This window comes from Podarcis vaucheri (genome assembly GCF_965113315.1).
Source record: "Podarcis vaucheri genome assembly, chromosome: 14".
Taxonomy (NCBI): domain Eukaryota; kingdom Metazoa; phylum Chordata; class Lepidosauria; order Squamata; family Lacertidae; genus Podarcis; species Podarcis vaucheri.
In genome coordinates, this window is record NC_138752.1 from 35,998,696 (window position 1) to 36,015,784 (window position 17,089).

Genomic DNA, 17,089 nt, shown 5'->3' on the forward strand with positions numbered 1-17,089 from the left:
AACCTGAGTTCAGATCATGGTTGGACATGGAGCAGACTGAATGAGCACGAGCCAGTCACTGTCACTTAGCGTTTTCCTACCTGTAATTCTCAGAACTCAGAAGAAAGATGGGCCACAAACATGACAAATTAGATACAGGGGTATAGCTCTCTCTAAGTGGACCCTGGGAAATTCTTGAAGCAGTTGAGATTATTTAGTTTGCCCACAAAGGGTTCTGGTGACTTCTCCTTGTTTCTCAGTGTTGGAAGTGCAACAGCAGGGATCATTCCATTTGTAACTTAAGGGTTAATTCTGTTATCAGGAAATCAGCTAACCTAGAGGGATGGTGACAGAGGTGTTGCTTAGCAACCTGGCAGAGTGACACGATCTCTAGTGAGATAGCATGGTGTTCTGATTTTCCTTATGGTTCTTAGGAACTTTTGCTCTGTACATTTAGTTGCATTTCTTCCTGCTATGTACAAGGCCTGAACCTATAAAGACAAAACCTCTCTGCTTATTTCTCCTCAAATTATACTGTTTTGCTTAGTTTCCTCAGTACAATGGCACCAAGACTTTTCTCCCTGAACTCTGCCTGTGTTAAGTGCCTTTGCTAACACACAGTGATACTGTTGCGGTTCCATTTCTGTCTACACGCACCAGCTGAGTTCACTATTAGGGTGAGAAACACAGCACACACAGTGTGCATTTCTTTGTTCCATTCACCACTGGCATGTGGCTTTCAGAACACTGCCCAGAAGGGAATACAGCCATCAATCAGAAAGAGGTTCCCTGCCCCTAAATGGATACTATTATGAGTTTGGGGTGTTAAACTGTATGTCAGGCCCCTCTAATCCCTGAATCCAGCAAGTGTTAAAATCCAACAATGGCTTCTGATTTTTTAAATAGACAGGCTAGACACCTGGTGAGATGTAAGGAGAACAAAGAAAGGAGCTCTGTGAACAGAGAGTGAGAAGGACAAAACTCAAATCCGGGTGAGTGGTTGTGGGCCAGAAGCAAAGCAGCAAGCAGAGAAGAGAGGGTTTACTATGCCGGATCTCTTATTGAATTCAAGACTGTGGCTATGGGAGACATAAGACCTTATTGGAATGTTAATGCTGTGAACTGCTCCATTGTAAACTCAGGTTGTATATATGTGTAATGAAACCATATATCATAAAGATACCACAGTCTCCGCTGTGCCACATTTCCAAAAGGAAACACAAACCCTGGGTGAGCTCCTGGAAATCACACAGTGTTCGGAGATTAGAGTGGAGTACAATGATAATTTAAAACTCTCCGGTGCCGCCGCCTCTTCTGGCAGGAAATTGATCTTGCAAAAGGTTTTCCTTGGGAGGGGACAGCATAGGAGACAGTGTCATTTTCGAAATGTCAAGTTAGCTGACTCAAAAGTCATACATTTGCAAAAACCTAAAACTTGCATGCCAAGCAACTAAGTCACTGCCAGCGTGGCTTTGCCCAACTTACGCAATTGGTTGCCTGCAGCATCTGTGGAGGTTTTCATCACTCTAGCCTGGCTGTTTTTTAAAGGAAGGCTTTTTTTGCTGGGCGAGAAACATCCTTTGACACTGTGTTCTTTTGTTCTTAGCATCAAAGGACAAACCTTGAACACTGGAGACAAAGCAATCCCCCAAACCCACACGTAGCATTGACTAGGTAACTTTTCTAGAAGCAAACAGCACAATGCAACCCCATTAATTGGGAATCTGCGGGTAATTTCAGCTTGTTAAATCGCATCCTTTTCAAGGCAGCCTGATTACTTAACAGGAGAGAAAAGCAGAGTTGCTTCAGTTCCTGAGTATTGCTGAGTATCGGGGTCAGAGGCTATTGACCCTGGTCTTCTGGAGTTGCCGTGAAGAATGGAACAGCAATTTCCTGTGAGAAGGACTGTTCTGTGGTGTGGTGGCTGCATCAGGTTGGAACCATGAATGGTGGTCATCAATGTCCCCCCTTATTAGGGATGGGGAACCTGCAGCCCTCCAGCTGCTTCTGAACTGGACATCCAAGGGTAACTCAGCTGGTTAGAGTGTGGTGCAGATAATGCCAAGGTTGCAGGTACGAAACCTGTATGGGACAGTGGCATATTCCTGCATTGCAAGGGGTTGGACTAGATAACTCCCACCATCATCTCCCACTATCCCTAACCACTGCCTGTGCTGGTTCATGGGAGCTGGAGGAAGAATACATGGAGGGTCACAGGTTCCTCACCACCACCAGAGACCAGTGTGCGATGATGACAAATGATGAAATGAATGTAACATAAGAATTTCTGCAGTGCACCAGAGCATAATTTTGATTTGGCTGTATTCAGCAGAAGATGAGCTCCCTGGTAGGCATGTGAGATCCATAAGGGCGTTTGCTTCCTGACAGGCATGCAAGATTCAGAACGGCAGAATGATTAGAGTGCCAGACTAAGAATGAGGAGAACCAGGTTCAAATCCCCACCCAGCCATGAAGTTCATTGGGTCGATTTGAGCCAGTCGCGCACTCCTTCTCTCTCTCTCAGCCTAACCTACACCACAGGGTTGTTGTGAGGGTAAAGCGGGAAGACCCTGGCAGCCCACCCCAAACTCTGTGGATTAGGGTAGGATTAAAATTCAATCAGTAAATATTCAGACCAGCATATAAACTGGTGTTCCAAAGTATATCTACTTTATTGGTGTGTTCGCCCCACTTCACCCCAGAAACAAAACTTTCACAAAGCAGTTTACAATACAACTATAAATATTATAAAATTCCCCCCCCCCCATGCACCGCCTGAATTCAGTATTAGAAGGAGTGAGCTGGGGACATTTCAACATCAAACTTTACATTGATTGTATGGTTTTGAGGGGCACTCATGGGAATAAGTTATTTCATGGTCTGCAGTTAATAAAGATGTGCTTGTAGAGCATAGAAGTGAGAATGCACTGCAAGCTTGTCCATGCTCAGGGGCGGGGAAAGCATTATATCATTTTAAGCATGTATAAAAGAGGAAGCTCCAGCTTGTCACCCTTCTCCGGGTACATATGCCAACTGACACATGCTTTTCATGCCCCCACCCCGTCCTTTGGAATGGCTTTAGATTTTAAAGCAGGTTCATACCATTTTAGCACTATTTCCCTCTCTCTTTTAGGTAGCTATCCCACACTGCCACCTTTTGTCCTTTTCAGGAATTACATGTGCAAAACCCAAAGAGCCTGGATCAGGCCAAAGGCCCATGTGAAGTCCACCTTTCTGTTCTCCCAGTGGCCCACCAGATGCCCAGGATAGTCCACAAGCACTAGAGATGGGGGAGAAATCCAATTCTCATTGAGAGGCGAACCTACCTAATTCATACTTTCCGAAAGAATAGGCACACTGGAACACAGCCCTCCTTGTAAACACACTACTCTGAATTTTGCAGTGCAGTTCTCCCATCAAGTAAATGTGCACATGAATGCATATGCTAAGGTGAATTGTGCGTCAAAATGTATATATTGGTGAAAATAACATAAAAAATGCATTGTGTTAGGGGAAAATGCTTTGCTGTAATGAACATGTTAGGCAAAATTGCATACAAAACTTTAATCTATTAGGGTAAAATTGCACTTAAATGCTGGTGAAACAACATGAGGATGTGTCTCCCCCCCCCCAGTTCCCAGGACTCTTGGTGGTGGGGCAGGGAGACACGTGCTTTCAATGTACTTTCAGTGTCCTGTCAATGTATTGGGTGTGCGCTGCTTACATAGCCAGAGTCATCTAATTGCCCTGCACACAGATCAGGATGAGTGCTCCACAAATGCTTTGTATGGAAGCACCCTTGTTTCACCAGCAGTGATGGAGCTGCTTCTGCCACCCCACTGGAAGATGGCAGGCTAGATTAAGGGAGTGCAGGACAGAGCACATGGCAAAACCCGCTCTGTCCTTCCAACACCTCACTGCCCCTTCTCAGCATCTGCCTCCTGCTTCCCTTGCTGCCGAATTGTAGGGCAGGCTGTCATACACTGGCTGTTTCCCATCCCCTCGATTCTCTTTCCTTTCAGCCTGAATTTCCCACTGCCTCCTCTGCTCTGCCCCCCCTTCCACCCCCCACCATGTGCACATCTGTCTGCAATCTGCAGAGCGCCAGCTGGACCCCTTCCTTCCCAGCTGTGGGGCTGTTTCTGCTGACGTTTCACAAAACACACACACTCTCTCTCTCTTTTCTCTCTGCATGTGTGTTTTGAGTTTTCCCTCCCCCTGAATTTGAGGAGAGCTCACCCACTCCCGGTTAGAAGCAATTGCTGCGAAAGTGGGCTGGTGGAAAGGACACAAAGCAACAGAGTGCAAAGCAAACTCACAATCCACATTTGTCACCAGGGTTGCCAACTTTCCTTTTTTTTTTAATGGGTCGGTCTGTATCTTAAAAAGCAGAGACATCACCTTGCCAACAAAGGTCCATATAGTTAAAGCTATGGTTATCCCAGTAGTGATGTATGGAAGTGAGAACTGGACCATCAAGAAGGCTGATCGCCGAAGAATTGATGCTTTTGAATTATGGTGCTTGGAGGAGACTCTTGAGAGTCCCGTGGACTGCAAGAAGATCAAACCTATCCATTCTTAAGGAAAGCAGCCCTGAGTGCTCACTGGAAGGACAGATCCTGAAGCTGAGACTCCAATACTTTGGCCACCTCATGAGAAGAGAAGACTCCCTGGAAAAGACCCTGATGTTGAGAAAGATGGAGGGCACAAGGAGAAGGGGACGACAGAGAACGAGATGGTTGGACAGTGTTCTCGAAGCTACCAGCATGAGTTTGACCAAACTGTGGGAGGCAGTGGAAGACAGGAGTGCCTGGTGTACTCTGGTCCATGGGGACATGAAGAGTCGGGCACAACTAAAGAACAACAACAACAACAACAACTGTATCTTTAATAGCTACCTGGAATACCTTATTAACACAGGTTAGGCTTGAGATGCACACACACACATTAGCCCATTGGTAGCACACACACAAATGTCATTTTCTCCACCTGCATCTGTTCTCAAATGGACACGCTGTGGGGTAAAGCAGAACCAATCTGCAATGAGTTTTCATTTTTGGAATGAATCCAGTTTCTCAAAAAGCGTGCTGTTCAGGAGCAAAAAATATATATCTAGATCTAGATTGTGTGTGGACAACAACAAGAAGAAAAACAAGTTTCCAAGTTTCCATTGACTCTAGAGTAAAATGCCATCATTATACAGTCTTTCCCATTTGTCTCCATGGCAACAGGCCAAGCTCTCTGGACATGTAAACAGCAGTACTTAACTGGCCAGCTAAGACCATTACTTTAAAGTAGTTTGGCTCAGCAGATTTCTTGTTTTAGATCAGGGGTCAGCAACCTTTTTCAGCCGTGGGCCGGTCCACCATCCCACAGACCCATGTGGTGGGCCAGACTATATTTTGAAAAAAAATATGAACGAATTCCTATGCCCCACAAATAACCCAGAGATGCATTTTAAATAAAAGAACACATTCTACTCATGTAAAAACACACTGATTCCCGGACCATCCCCGGGCCAGATTGAGAAGGTGATTGGGCCGCATCTAGTCCCCGGGCCTTAGATTGCCTGCCCCTTCTTTTAGATTGTAATCTGACAGATGCAGAATCACAGGTTTGGAAGGGACCCCTGGGTATCACCCAGACTGACCCCCCGCTGCCTCCACCAAAGCCTATAACAATTTCCAGTCTTTATTGGCTCCACCCACTGCTGGGATGTGCACCCTAGAGGAGGGTGACCTACTCTAGATTGGCAGCAACTCTCTGGTGTCTCATAGTCAAACTAAACATGGTGCTAAATGTGTCCTTAGGAACCACATTGGGTTTTACATTACAGTACAGTGGTACCTCAGGTTACATATGCTTCAAGTTACATACGCTTCAGGTTACAGACTCTGCTAACCCAGAAATAGTACCTCGGGTTAAGAACTTTGCTTCAGGGTGAGAACAGAAATTGTGCTCTGGCGGCACGGCAGCAGCGGCAGGCCCCATTAGCTAAAGTGGTGCTTCAGGTTAAGAACAGTTTCAGGTTAAGAACGGACCTCCGGAACGAATTAAGTACTTAACCCGAGGTACCACTGTATTTGGAAGCAGGCAAGGGAAAGAGTTCATTGGGACCATGGTGCACAGGGAGAGTCCCAATCCTTTCTTCTAGAGCCACAATTTTGGTAAAAACACACCACCATGCAGGGCTATGAGCTTTTGTAAAGAAGAAGAAGAAGAAGAAGAAGAAGAAGAAGAAGCTTCCATTCATGCAGAAGTAAGGATTTTAACAGGACTTACGGGTTGAAAATGATGCTATGAAGTGGAACAAAATTGGGGACACGGTTCCATTCAGTTCAGTGGCATCCCAAATGAGAAAGAACTAATTTAAAGATATTCATAGATGGTACCTGACTCCCTGCACTCCTAACAGAACTTCAAGTGCTGGTGGTCCTCTATGATGGAGACGGTGCAAAGCGTCAGGTGCCTATCTCCATATATGGTGGTCATGTAAGAAGGTACAGGAATTCAAGAGGGGGGGGGAGGATATTTTATGAAATGTGACTACTCACAGGTCAGAAACTGGACTTAGATCCCAGGATGGTGCTTCTATCCATATTTGATGGGGGAAATTGAAATGTTACAAATAAGGACTTAAGAAAATTCTTACTATCAGTAGCAATCTTGACAATAGCTAGAAGGTGGAAAGAGTTAGGCATCAACCTGCTATCTGAGTGGTACCAGGAAACTTGGACCATTGCATTGATGGGAAAACTGACCCAAAAGGTGAAAGACAGGAACAATTTTAAAGAGACAAAAGAAGTTTCAGGCGACACATTATCCCTTTATTAAATAAGTAGCTCAAAAGGTACATTACTAGCAACCAGGCACACATGACCTTCTGTAGAATTGGCTGCATATCACAGCATTGTAAATGAAAAAAGAGAATTCTGGTCATAAGTAAAAAAGAACAAATGTTTTGCAGTACAACAGAGAATCAAGCAACACTCTTAATGAGACGTTACATATATGTTTGTGGTGTTACATGTTGTTTAGTTTTTCTCACAAGAGCTTTTTTTTTAAGTAATGAATTTAAACCTGATTTGAAACAACCACCCACCTCTCCAGTCTCATAACAGATTGGCTGTGGGAAAGGAGATGGTTTCGGGACAGAAAAGATTCTCCTTCAACAGCTTGTGACATTTGGAGTCCAAATGTCTTACTTAACTACAGAGGCACCATAGCTCTGCTCCAAAACTGCACAGCATATATATTTTTGGCAAAGCTTAGAAGTGGTCGTTGCTTTCATTAACCATCTTGGGCACCACAGTCACTGCTGTTGCTTTGTTTTGTTTTGATCAGGTTTGGTCTTAATTATGTGTTTTTTCTTAAATTGTTCTACGCTGCTCTGGTGGACTATGACCAAAAAGTGGCGCAGGAATATATATTAGCACAAGGCTGGAGAAAGAAAGTACAATGGTACCTCGGGTTACAAATGCTTCGGGTTACAAACGCTTCAGGTTACAGACTCCACTAACCCAGAAGTAGTACCTCGGGTTAAGAACTTTACCTCAGGATGAGAACAGAAATTGCACGACGGCGGCACGGCAGCAGCGGGAGGCCCCATTAGCTAAAGAGGTACCTCAGGTTAAGAACAGTTTCAGGTTAAGAACGGACCTCTGGAACAAATTAAGTTCTTAACCAGAGGTACTACTGTTCGACTTTAGGCAGCTATGGAACCTGCTGCCACTGTGCCACAGGAGGCAGTGATGGTCACCGACCGGGATGGCTTTATTCATGGACAAATTCATGGAGGACATAGCTATCATTGGCTATGTTAACAATGATAGCTATGTTCTGTCTCCATGGTGGGAGGCAATAATGCTTTTGAATATGAGTTGCTAGAAACAACAGGAGGGGTCCTGCTTGTGGATTTCCTACAGGCATCTGGTTGGCTAGATGAGAACAGGATGCTGGACTTGATAGGGCATTGGCCTGATCCAGCAGATTCTTCCTATGCTCCTATGGCAGGCAAACTCTGGCCCTCCATATGTTTTGGGACTACAACTCCCATCATCCTTAGCTATAACAGGACCAGTGGTCAGGGATGATGGGAGTTGTAGTCCCAAAACATCTGGAGGGCCTGCCCTATGGAGAAGTGATGCCTCAAATTCTGATGCCAAATTCTGGATCTAGGAAAACTCAAATCAGCAGCGTAATCCTATATAGGTCTGCTCAGAAGTAAGCCCCCACTGTATTCAAAGGAAAGTACTGTTTGATTAGTGTGTGTATTAGGATTTCAGCCTCGGTGTTCTAAAGACATTATGCAAATTAGCATAGTTTCTATGCCACACACACACACACACACACACTGTAATCTGCAGCCTCCTATTCAAGTTGCTTACTCTCCCATCCTAAATTTTCTACCTGGATTTTTTCTTTACGGTGTTTGAAAAGTGTTCTTTTGCAAGAACAGAATGGTGGTAATAGGAGATGGCTAGGGCAGGGCTAGAACCAGGCGGGCAGGAATTCCAAGGATGCAGATTTGGCTTCAGCGTTAGGTAGGGATGAAGGAGAAATTTGGTCAAGGACCAAATGGTTAGGGTGCCAGTGCAAACCTTTCAGATTTTAACATTTCAAAACTATGACCGAACCAAAACACACAACCTCCCTTCAAAACTCACAGTGCAGCAAAGGTAGGGTTGCCATATGTCTGGATTTTACTGGGATTTCAAAGGTGGAATTGACATCGGGGGGGGGGTGGAATTCTGAAAGGTGGTGCTTTGTTCTGGATCTTAGGCAAGTCATTCAAAAAAGTGTGGGTTTTGGGGGGCGGCGTTGTAAAACAAATCTCAGCACCTTCAGGTTTTCCTTTAAAAAAAGCTCACCAATTTTGTGGACTTTTTGAAATATGGCAGCCTTAAGCAAAAGGACCCTGCAGATTTGAACCCTGGTCTCTCCCTGGTCCTAGTCTGACACACTGACCACTACACCACTCTGGCATTGAAGCTTGAAAAGTCCTCAAAGAGCAGGGGCTAGTCAGGGAAGGTCATTCTTTTTTTTTTTAAAGTTTTTTGTTATTAATTTTTCAACAAAATTAACAGAAATTAAAAAAAACGAACACAACAAGAACAAAGAAAGAAAACTGTAAATAAAAACAATATCAAATCCATAAAATGGGATTCTCTGAATCCCATGCCTCCCCCCCCCCCCCGGTTCCTTAATTTTCTTTTTCAACTGCGTATCATTTCTACTCCAAATTACTTTTCCACCTCAACTTTCTTACATTATTTCTAAAATTACAAGTGCTCTTAAAATCCTGCTGATGTATTAACCTGTTTACAATACTTTTGTAAGTACATAATAAACATTTCCCATTCTTTTTTAAATTTCTTGTCATCTTCATTTCTGAGCTTTCCAGTTAATTTAGTCATTTCAACGTAGTCCATTAACTTGGTTTGCCAATCTTCTTTGGTCAGGACTGCTTCTTCTTTCCATCTTTGGGCTAACAGGCCAGGCAGCCATCATAGCATACATAAATAATTTTTTCTGGTCTCTTGGAATCTCCGCTCCTATAATACCTAATAAAAAGGCTTCTGTTTTTTTTAACAAACATTTTTTTATTATTTCATTATAAATCATTTCCCAAGAGTTTTTGACCTTCCTACATTCCTACCACATATGATAAAATGTACCCTCTGTTTCTCTACATTTGCAACACTTAATAGAACTTGCTTTGTACATTTTTGCTAATTTAAACGGGGGTAAATCCCACCGATACATCATTTTCATGTAGTTCTCTTTCAGTAAAGTACAGTGGTACCTTGGATTAAGAACTTACGTAATTTGTTCTGGAGGTCCATTCTTAACCTGAAACTGTTCTTAACCTGGGGTTCCACTTTAGGTAATGGGGCCTCCTGCTGCTGCCGCACCACCGGAGCACAATTTCTGTTCTCACCCTGAAGCAAAGTTCTTAACCTGAGGTGCTATTTTTGGGTTAGCGGAGTCTGTAACCTGAAGTGTCTGTAACCCGTGGTACCACTGTACATGCAATAAATTTCAAATCTATCTTCCAAAGTTTTTCCCAATCCGCCATTAATAGATTCTGTCCCACATCCTAGGGAAGGTCATTCTTGACAATCTGTAAAGCTACTTCAGATGTTCCCTTCTAATGACCCCTTGATCCCGATTCCCCCCCCCCCAACACCCAGGCAATTGGTGTGGGATCTGTAAAGGTGCTGTGCCATTTGTGGGAATCTGAGAGGGATCTGAGATGGATGAGAAGGATGGGGGTGGAGTTGGCTGTCTCTGATCTGTGGCTGCTACGTGGTCCTTAAGCTAAAGAAGGAATGTTGAGGTTTGATTTCTGGGCCAAACTGCCTCCTGTTTAGATTACGAGCTCTTAAAAGTTTGATATAAGTGTCTCTGCAGAAACCGCTGTTAAGAGGAATGCACGCAAGTCACCTTCAGAGCCAGAGGTGTAATTAGGTAAAATATACAGCTGGAGGGAGCCTAGACCACCCTTTGATATAGACGGGAGAGGTGTGGGTGGGTGGGTGTGCATGTGTTGCGATGCCACGTCAGCAAGATCACACCAGTTTCCTGTTACATTTATATTGTTTAACCATTGGGAAAGCCTCGGGGAATGATTTTACAGCAAGCCCATTTGAAAACAAAACAAAAGCCTCCCACATTAATGCATGTATCTGTAAACCCAACCCATCAACTGTAACTCCATCAACACATGGCTTGTCTATGCCAATTGCACCCATGCCAACCATGTGTGTATTTCTTCATATAACCTCCCTGAATATATATATATATATATATATATATATATATATATATATATATTTGCTTTCGTAGATTTTCACGGGTACAGGAATGCAGGTTTTGGTGTCTTCGGGTGTCTTCCCGTGTAAGAGTCGGGGTGTCTGGGCGACGTTTCGACGAGGTCTCACTCGTCATCTTCAGGCTGGTGCTTTCGGCTTCTTGTTACTGGAACAGAGCAGAATCTGGTGTTTGAGTTCCTATAAATACTGTTGAGGGGTGTGGTGTATAGCCTCCAACGTTCTGGGCAGATACACCACACCCCTCAACAGTATTTATAGGAACTCAAACACCAGATTCTGCTCTGTTCCAGTAACAAGAAGCCGAAAGCACCAGCCTGAAGATGACGAGTGAGACCTCGTCGAAACGTCGCCCAGACACCCCGACTCTTACACGGGAAGACACCCGAAGACACCAAAACCTGCATTCCTGTACCCGTGAAAATCTACGAAAGCATATATATATATATATATATATATATTCAGCCAACAGTCACATTAATCTTCAAAACAAAAGAACTGTGGAAATAAGAAATATAATGTAGGTATGCCACTTATTATGCTTTTAGTGTTTCCAAAAGCACATATGCTTGAGCAATTCCTTGAACTGTGCCCCCCACCCTGACTGGGGGTTCATTGGGGGTTCATTGTGTAACAAGTTCTTGACACAATAATAAGAGCATTTAATTGGGGGGGGGGGGTTACCAGCAATATCTTGGGAGCCACAGGTTCCACAGCACTAATCTGGAGTATTAAGAAAGGGCATCTAATGGCTATTTGGGTTTTTTTAAAGCATTGTTTACATTTTTACTGCCAAGGAATGGAAGAGGTGCTTGTGAGATTTTTCTGCCTCTGTTGCCAAAATAACTTGGCTGACCTGTCTTGGGTAACGTGCACCTTCCTTGAGTGGGGGGCAGGAGCAGGAGTGGTCCTCCTTCGCTTCGCTGTTCTGTCTCAGGTAGCAAAATATATTGGGTTCGTCCTGAACAGCAGCTTGGGGGGCATTTGGCAATAAAATGGTGCAGAGGAGGCTGAACCCCCTTTCCCTTCTGCTATGGTCCCAACCCATATAGCTTTTCCCCTCACCTTACAGCTGCCTTTTGTTAAAAATAAAAAGAGGCCAAAAAATCCATTTATGGCATTAAGGCTCCCTCTAGTTTATTGCTCCAATATTTAGCTTCTGGAGGCTGTTGGAAGTGGGGTGAAGCCAGAATGATGACTATGATTGGAATTCATGTTAGGGGGCACCTCCAGGAAACCTGTTTATTCATCATGATTTGCTTACCCAAAGTTTATGCGGATGTCAGACTATGTTTTCTCCTTATGGAGCATTTGTTGTGACTTGTTTTCAAGGCAGTGATACAACAACGAGCATAGATCCCGACTTGCTTGTGGGGTGTTTACATATCTTCCCATTAATTGTTTGTCCACCCGGCAATTTTCTGTGCATTGCCTTGTCATTTTCCTAGCTGCAAAAAAAGCCTGTTGTGTTGTTGTTTTATGACAGAACTTGGTTGAGTTTTTCCTGGAGTGCCTGCTGTGTGGAAATCCAGCTAGGGGTGCCAACCGACCCAACAAAACCCAGCTTGAACTGCTTTTCTGCCTTTAGCAACAGCTTGACCTGCAACCGTTGGCAAGCAAAACTTTTCACAACAAAGAGGGGAACATTGCCACATGCTGATGGTGCAGAGTGAAGGCTTATCCACACAACCTTTGCGCTGTGCTTTCAAGGCACGGATCCAGACTTTTCAGGTCCTGATCCTGGCCCCAGCAATTTCCCTTGGGGGAAATCTCCAGGGCCTGATGAGCTGCATGTAAGTGTACTAAAGGAGCTTGTGGATGTAATTTCAGAACCCTTGTCTATTATCTCTGAAAATTCTTGGAGAACAAGTAAGATCCCTACAGACTGGAGGCGGGCAAATGTTGTCCCCATCTTCAAAAAGAAGACCCAGGTAACTACTGAACGGTGAGCTTGACATCGATACCAGGGAAGGTCCCAGAACAGATAATTCAATAGTCAGTCTGTGAGCATTTAGAAAAGGATGCTGTGATTACCAAGACCCAGCATGGGTTTCTCAAAAATAAGTCATGCCAGACCAATCTGATTTCTTTCTTTTTTTATGGAATTACAAACTTGGTGGATCAGGGAAATGCTGTGGACACAGTGTATCTTGATTTCAATAAGCCTTTTGACAAAGTCCCCCATGATATTCTCGCAAGGAAGCTGGTAAAATGTAGGTTGAACGAGGTAACCGTTAGGTGGATTTGTAGCTGGTTGACTGACCGAACCCAGAGTACTCATTAATGGTTCCTTGTTATCCTGGGGAAAAGTGACAAGTGGGGTGCCACAGGGTTCTGTCCTGGGCCCGTTGTTGTTTAACATCTTTATAAATGACTTGGATGAAGGAATTGAGGGGATGCTCATCAAACTAGCAGATGACACCAAACTGGGAGGGGTAGCTAATGCCACAGAAGACAGAATCAGAATTCAAAATGACCGTAACAGATTGGAGAACTGGGTGCAAGCTAACAAAATGAATTTCAATAGGGACAAATGTAAGGTTCTGCACTCAGGCAGGAAGAACCAGATGCACAAATATAGGATGGGGGTCACCTGGCTTACATGTGAAAAGGACCTTGGGATCTGGGTGGACCACAAGCTTCACATGAGTCAACAGTGTGGTGCAGTAGCAAAAAAACCGAATGCCATTCTAAGCTGCATCAACAGAAGTATAGTGTCCAGATCAAGGGAAATAATAGTGCCACTCTATTCTGCCTTAGTCAGACCACACTTGGAATCCTGAGTCCAATTCTGGGCACCACAATTTAAGACAAGCTGGAATGTGTGCAGAGGAGGGTAACCAAGATGATCAAGGCACGTAGGGGATCAGCAAACCTTTTCAGTAGGGGGCCGGTCCACTGTCCCTTGGACCTTATGGGGGGGCAGACTATATGGGGGGGGTGAATGAATTCCTATGCCCCACAAATAACCCAGAGATACATTTTAAATAAAAGGACACATTCTACTCATGTAAAAACACGCTGATTCCTGGACTGTCAGTGGGCTGGATTGAGAAGGCGATTGGGCCAGATCCAGGCCATGGGCCTTAGTTTGCCTACCCATGATCAAGGGTCTGGAAACTAAGCCTTATGAGGAACGCTTGAAGGAGCTAGGTGAGTTTAGCCTGGAAAAGTGGAGACTGAGAGGAGATATGATAGCCATCTTCAAATATCTTAAGGGCTGTCACATGGAGGACGGGGCAAGCTTGTTTTCTCCTGCTCTGGAGGGTAAGACTCGAACCAATGGCTTCAAGTTGCAAGAAAGGCGATTCCCGCAAAACATTCAGAAAAACTTTCTGACAGTAACAGCTGTTCAGCCATGGAACAAACTCCCACAAGAGGTGGTGGACTCTCCTTCCTTGGAGGTTTTTAAACAGAGGCTGGATGGCCCTCTGTCACGAATGCTTTAGCTGAGATTCCTGCATGTCAGGGGGTTGGACTAGATGACTCCTGGGGTCCCTTCCAACTATGATTCTAGGATTCTATAAAAACCCACATTTTGCAGGTGAATCAAAGCAAATGGCAGCTGAGTTTTTCATGGATTACCATTCACTTTTAAAACGTGGGTTTTCCCATGGAAAGTGCTGGGACAAAAAGAAAAAGAAAAAAAAGAGAGACCTGGAAAGCCCTGACTTGTGCCTAGAAACAGCACAAAAGGAAGTGTGGATGAGCTCTGAGCTGCTGTTAAAAGCACCCCAGCAATTAGTGGCTTGGGAGATTTAATCAGGAGGAAATGTTCTTTTAAAAACCTTCCTGCGTTGCATTGCATTGCATTCTTGTGATTTGGGGCCCTTGAAGTTGTTGTTGTTAATAATAATATTTATTAAGTTTTCCATTTTAACAATCCAATAAAAACCACATTAAAAACATTCCAAATTATAAAATAATCAAACAATCCAAATATTATGCCAAATTATAAATCTTTGGTTGGCTTCCCATGCTCTGAGGTCGGGGAATGATGATTATCTCACATTTGTGCTGCTTCTCTTAATTAGTCCAGGTAGTTCCAATAAATCAATCCAATGTTAATCCTTCATTTATTTTTAATAGCCTCTGAGTTCGTCTGGCAAGCGAGTTAAACCAATACAGTATGTTTCTGTGTTGGTGTTTATTTTCTTTTGTTGTTGTTGCTGTTGTTCCATCCGGAATCCTGATCATGGAACCTCCGATCTAACTGTGCTCAAAGGAGGCTTTTCATGCATGGATTTTGATCAGGGTGTGGTAGATTGAGTCGAGACATATTAATCAATTCATCATGCCAGTTTCAGCCCATCTATTAGATAATCGGCTAAGTCGCAGCACAGAAACAATTTATAGTCTACACGAGGAATGCTCCTGCTGTTTTCTGTTTGCGGAATAATTTTGTGGAATAGCGATGGACTGAAAAAAAGAAGAAATAATAAAGCTTCTACTTAAATAATAATAACCAGTTGATTCATTGTGCATCAGTTTACAAAATAGCAAAACCAACCCAGAAGCATGTTTTCTATGGTTTTAGAGCAGGGGTAGGGAACCTCTGTCTCTTAAGACGCTGTTGGACTATAACTTGCACCATCCTGATGACTAGCTGTGTTTGGTCAGGGCTGGTGAAATCCAGTAATATCACTGTCCTTGTTTTGGATGAAGTGAGCATGCAGAGTCATAAGTATTGTGCTGTCTTCAGCTAAGTCCTGCTCAGAGTAGAACCACTGAAATAAAGGGACCCAAGTTAATCCTGCCCATTACTTTCAATGCATCTACTCTGAGTAGGCTTAACATGGCATATAACCCATTGTCTTAAACAGAGGCATCCTACCTACTTGTTTGTAAAAAGGACAATGATGCCTTTGTTAAAACAGTGCTAGCCAACTGCAGTTTTTATAAGGGCTTGAATTAAAAATAATAATTTTATAGCAGGTTAAAAGGCAGTGGGGTGGTTTTTTTTTTTTATTTTTTTAATTAAAATAAAATCATCACAACAGAAACAGTTCCTCTTTATATGTAAACATGAAATATAAATATAATGTCATAATATGTATCTGCACGGGGAAAAGTCAGTTATGAGTTAAAGTGCATTGTATACATATTAGGTGTCCTTGGCTCCTATGGTTCTATTTTGTTTTAAGCAGAATGTCAAATTATATGATTGAAAATCATATCTAAGGTTGAACTTTGTCCTGGGATTTTTTCATTCCCATAATGAACAAGCAGACTTCATTTTTCAAAGCCATGTTCTGCTCCCAGTGCTTTATGCCATTCACTTTCATCCGACTCCAAGATGTCATCTGCTTTGATAGACCTAAAGTTTTAAATTGATTTGTATAACTGATTTTAAACAGTGCAGCCCTAATTATTCTGCAAAGGTGTGTGTTGTTCCTTGTCCCTGTGCTTCTGGGGACACATCCAGAAAGTAGTAAACATGCCCAGGGCCTTGTTTGCACATGAATGCTCATCCTTTGACTTCAGTCCTAAGTGGTGATCAGCATTTGGGTGGTTTGAGCTCTGAGCTGCCACCCTCCAAAATGAAACTCTTCTATATTACTGGGACAGGATGCTTTTCTTAGTGGTGCCTACTCACACCTTTAGCTGCCTGTCACGGGGCATGTGACCCAGTCGACCCTATCACGGTGTGGGTGTGGGTTAGTTAGGGTTGCCACGTTTCCTCTCTGGCTCTGCTCCTCTGCTTTTAAGAGCTGCCCTGGCATACAGCTCTGCAAACTCGTTCTCTGGCGTTCTCTCTCTCTCTCTCTCTCTCTCTCTCTCTGTGTGTGTGTGTGTGTGTAAAAGTGTCACCTGCTCAACTTCTCTTTTGTAGGCCTGCTGCTTAAAAGCGCAGGAGCGGAGCTTATAAGAAAAAATTGGCAACCTTTGTTGGAAACGGGCCAGTCGTGTGCAGCTGCAGCTGGAGGAGCTGGTGGCCTCAGTGGCTGAGGCTGGTGAACCCTATAAAAATAAGCAAACAGGGAGCGCTCTGGCCCAGCGCAGCTGCCTTTTGCAGCTTCTCTAAAGCGGTAGACCCACCTCTTTCTCTCCCCCTCGCCACCCCTTTCCTCTCTCGCTCTGTCTTCTTCCTTGCCTGCCAAAAGCAGCTCGGAGTCGAGGCTGGCGTCCCCTCCACCCCAGCCCGTCCCCTCCCGCCCTTCTCCACTTTCTCCCCTCCCCTCGTCTCCTCTTTCCCCCACAAGGAAAGCACAGCCAAGCCCGTTCAGCCAATGTGATCCCCGGAAGGGTTTAGCTGGGGGTGGGGTGGGGAGGGGGCT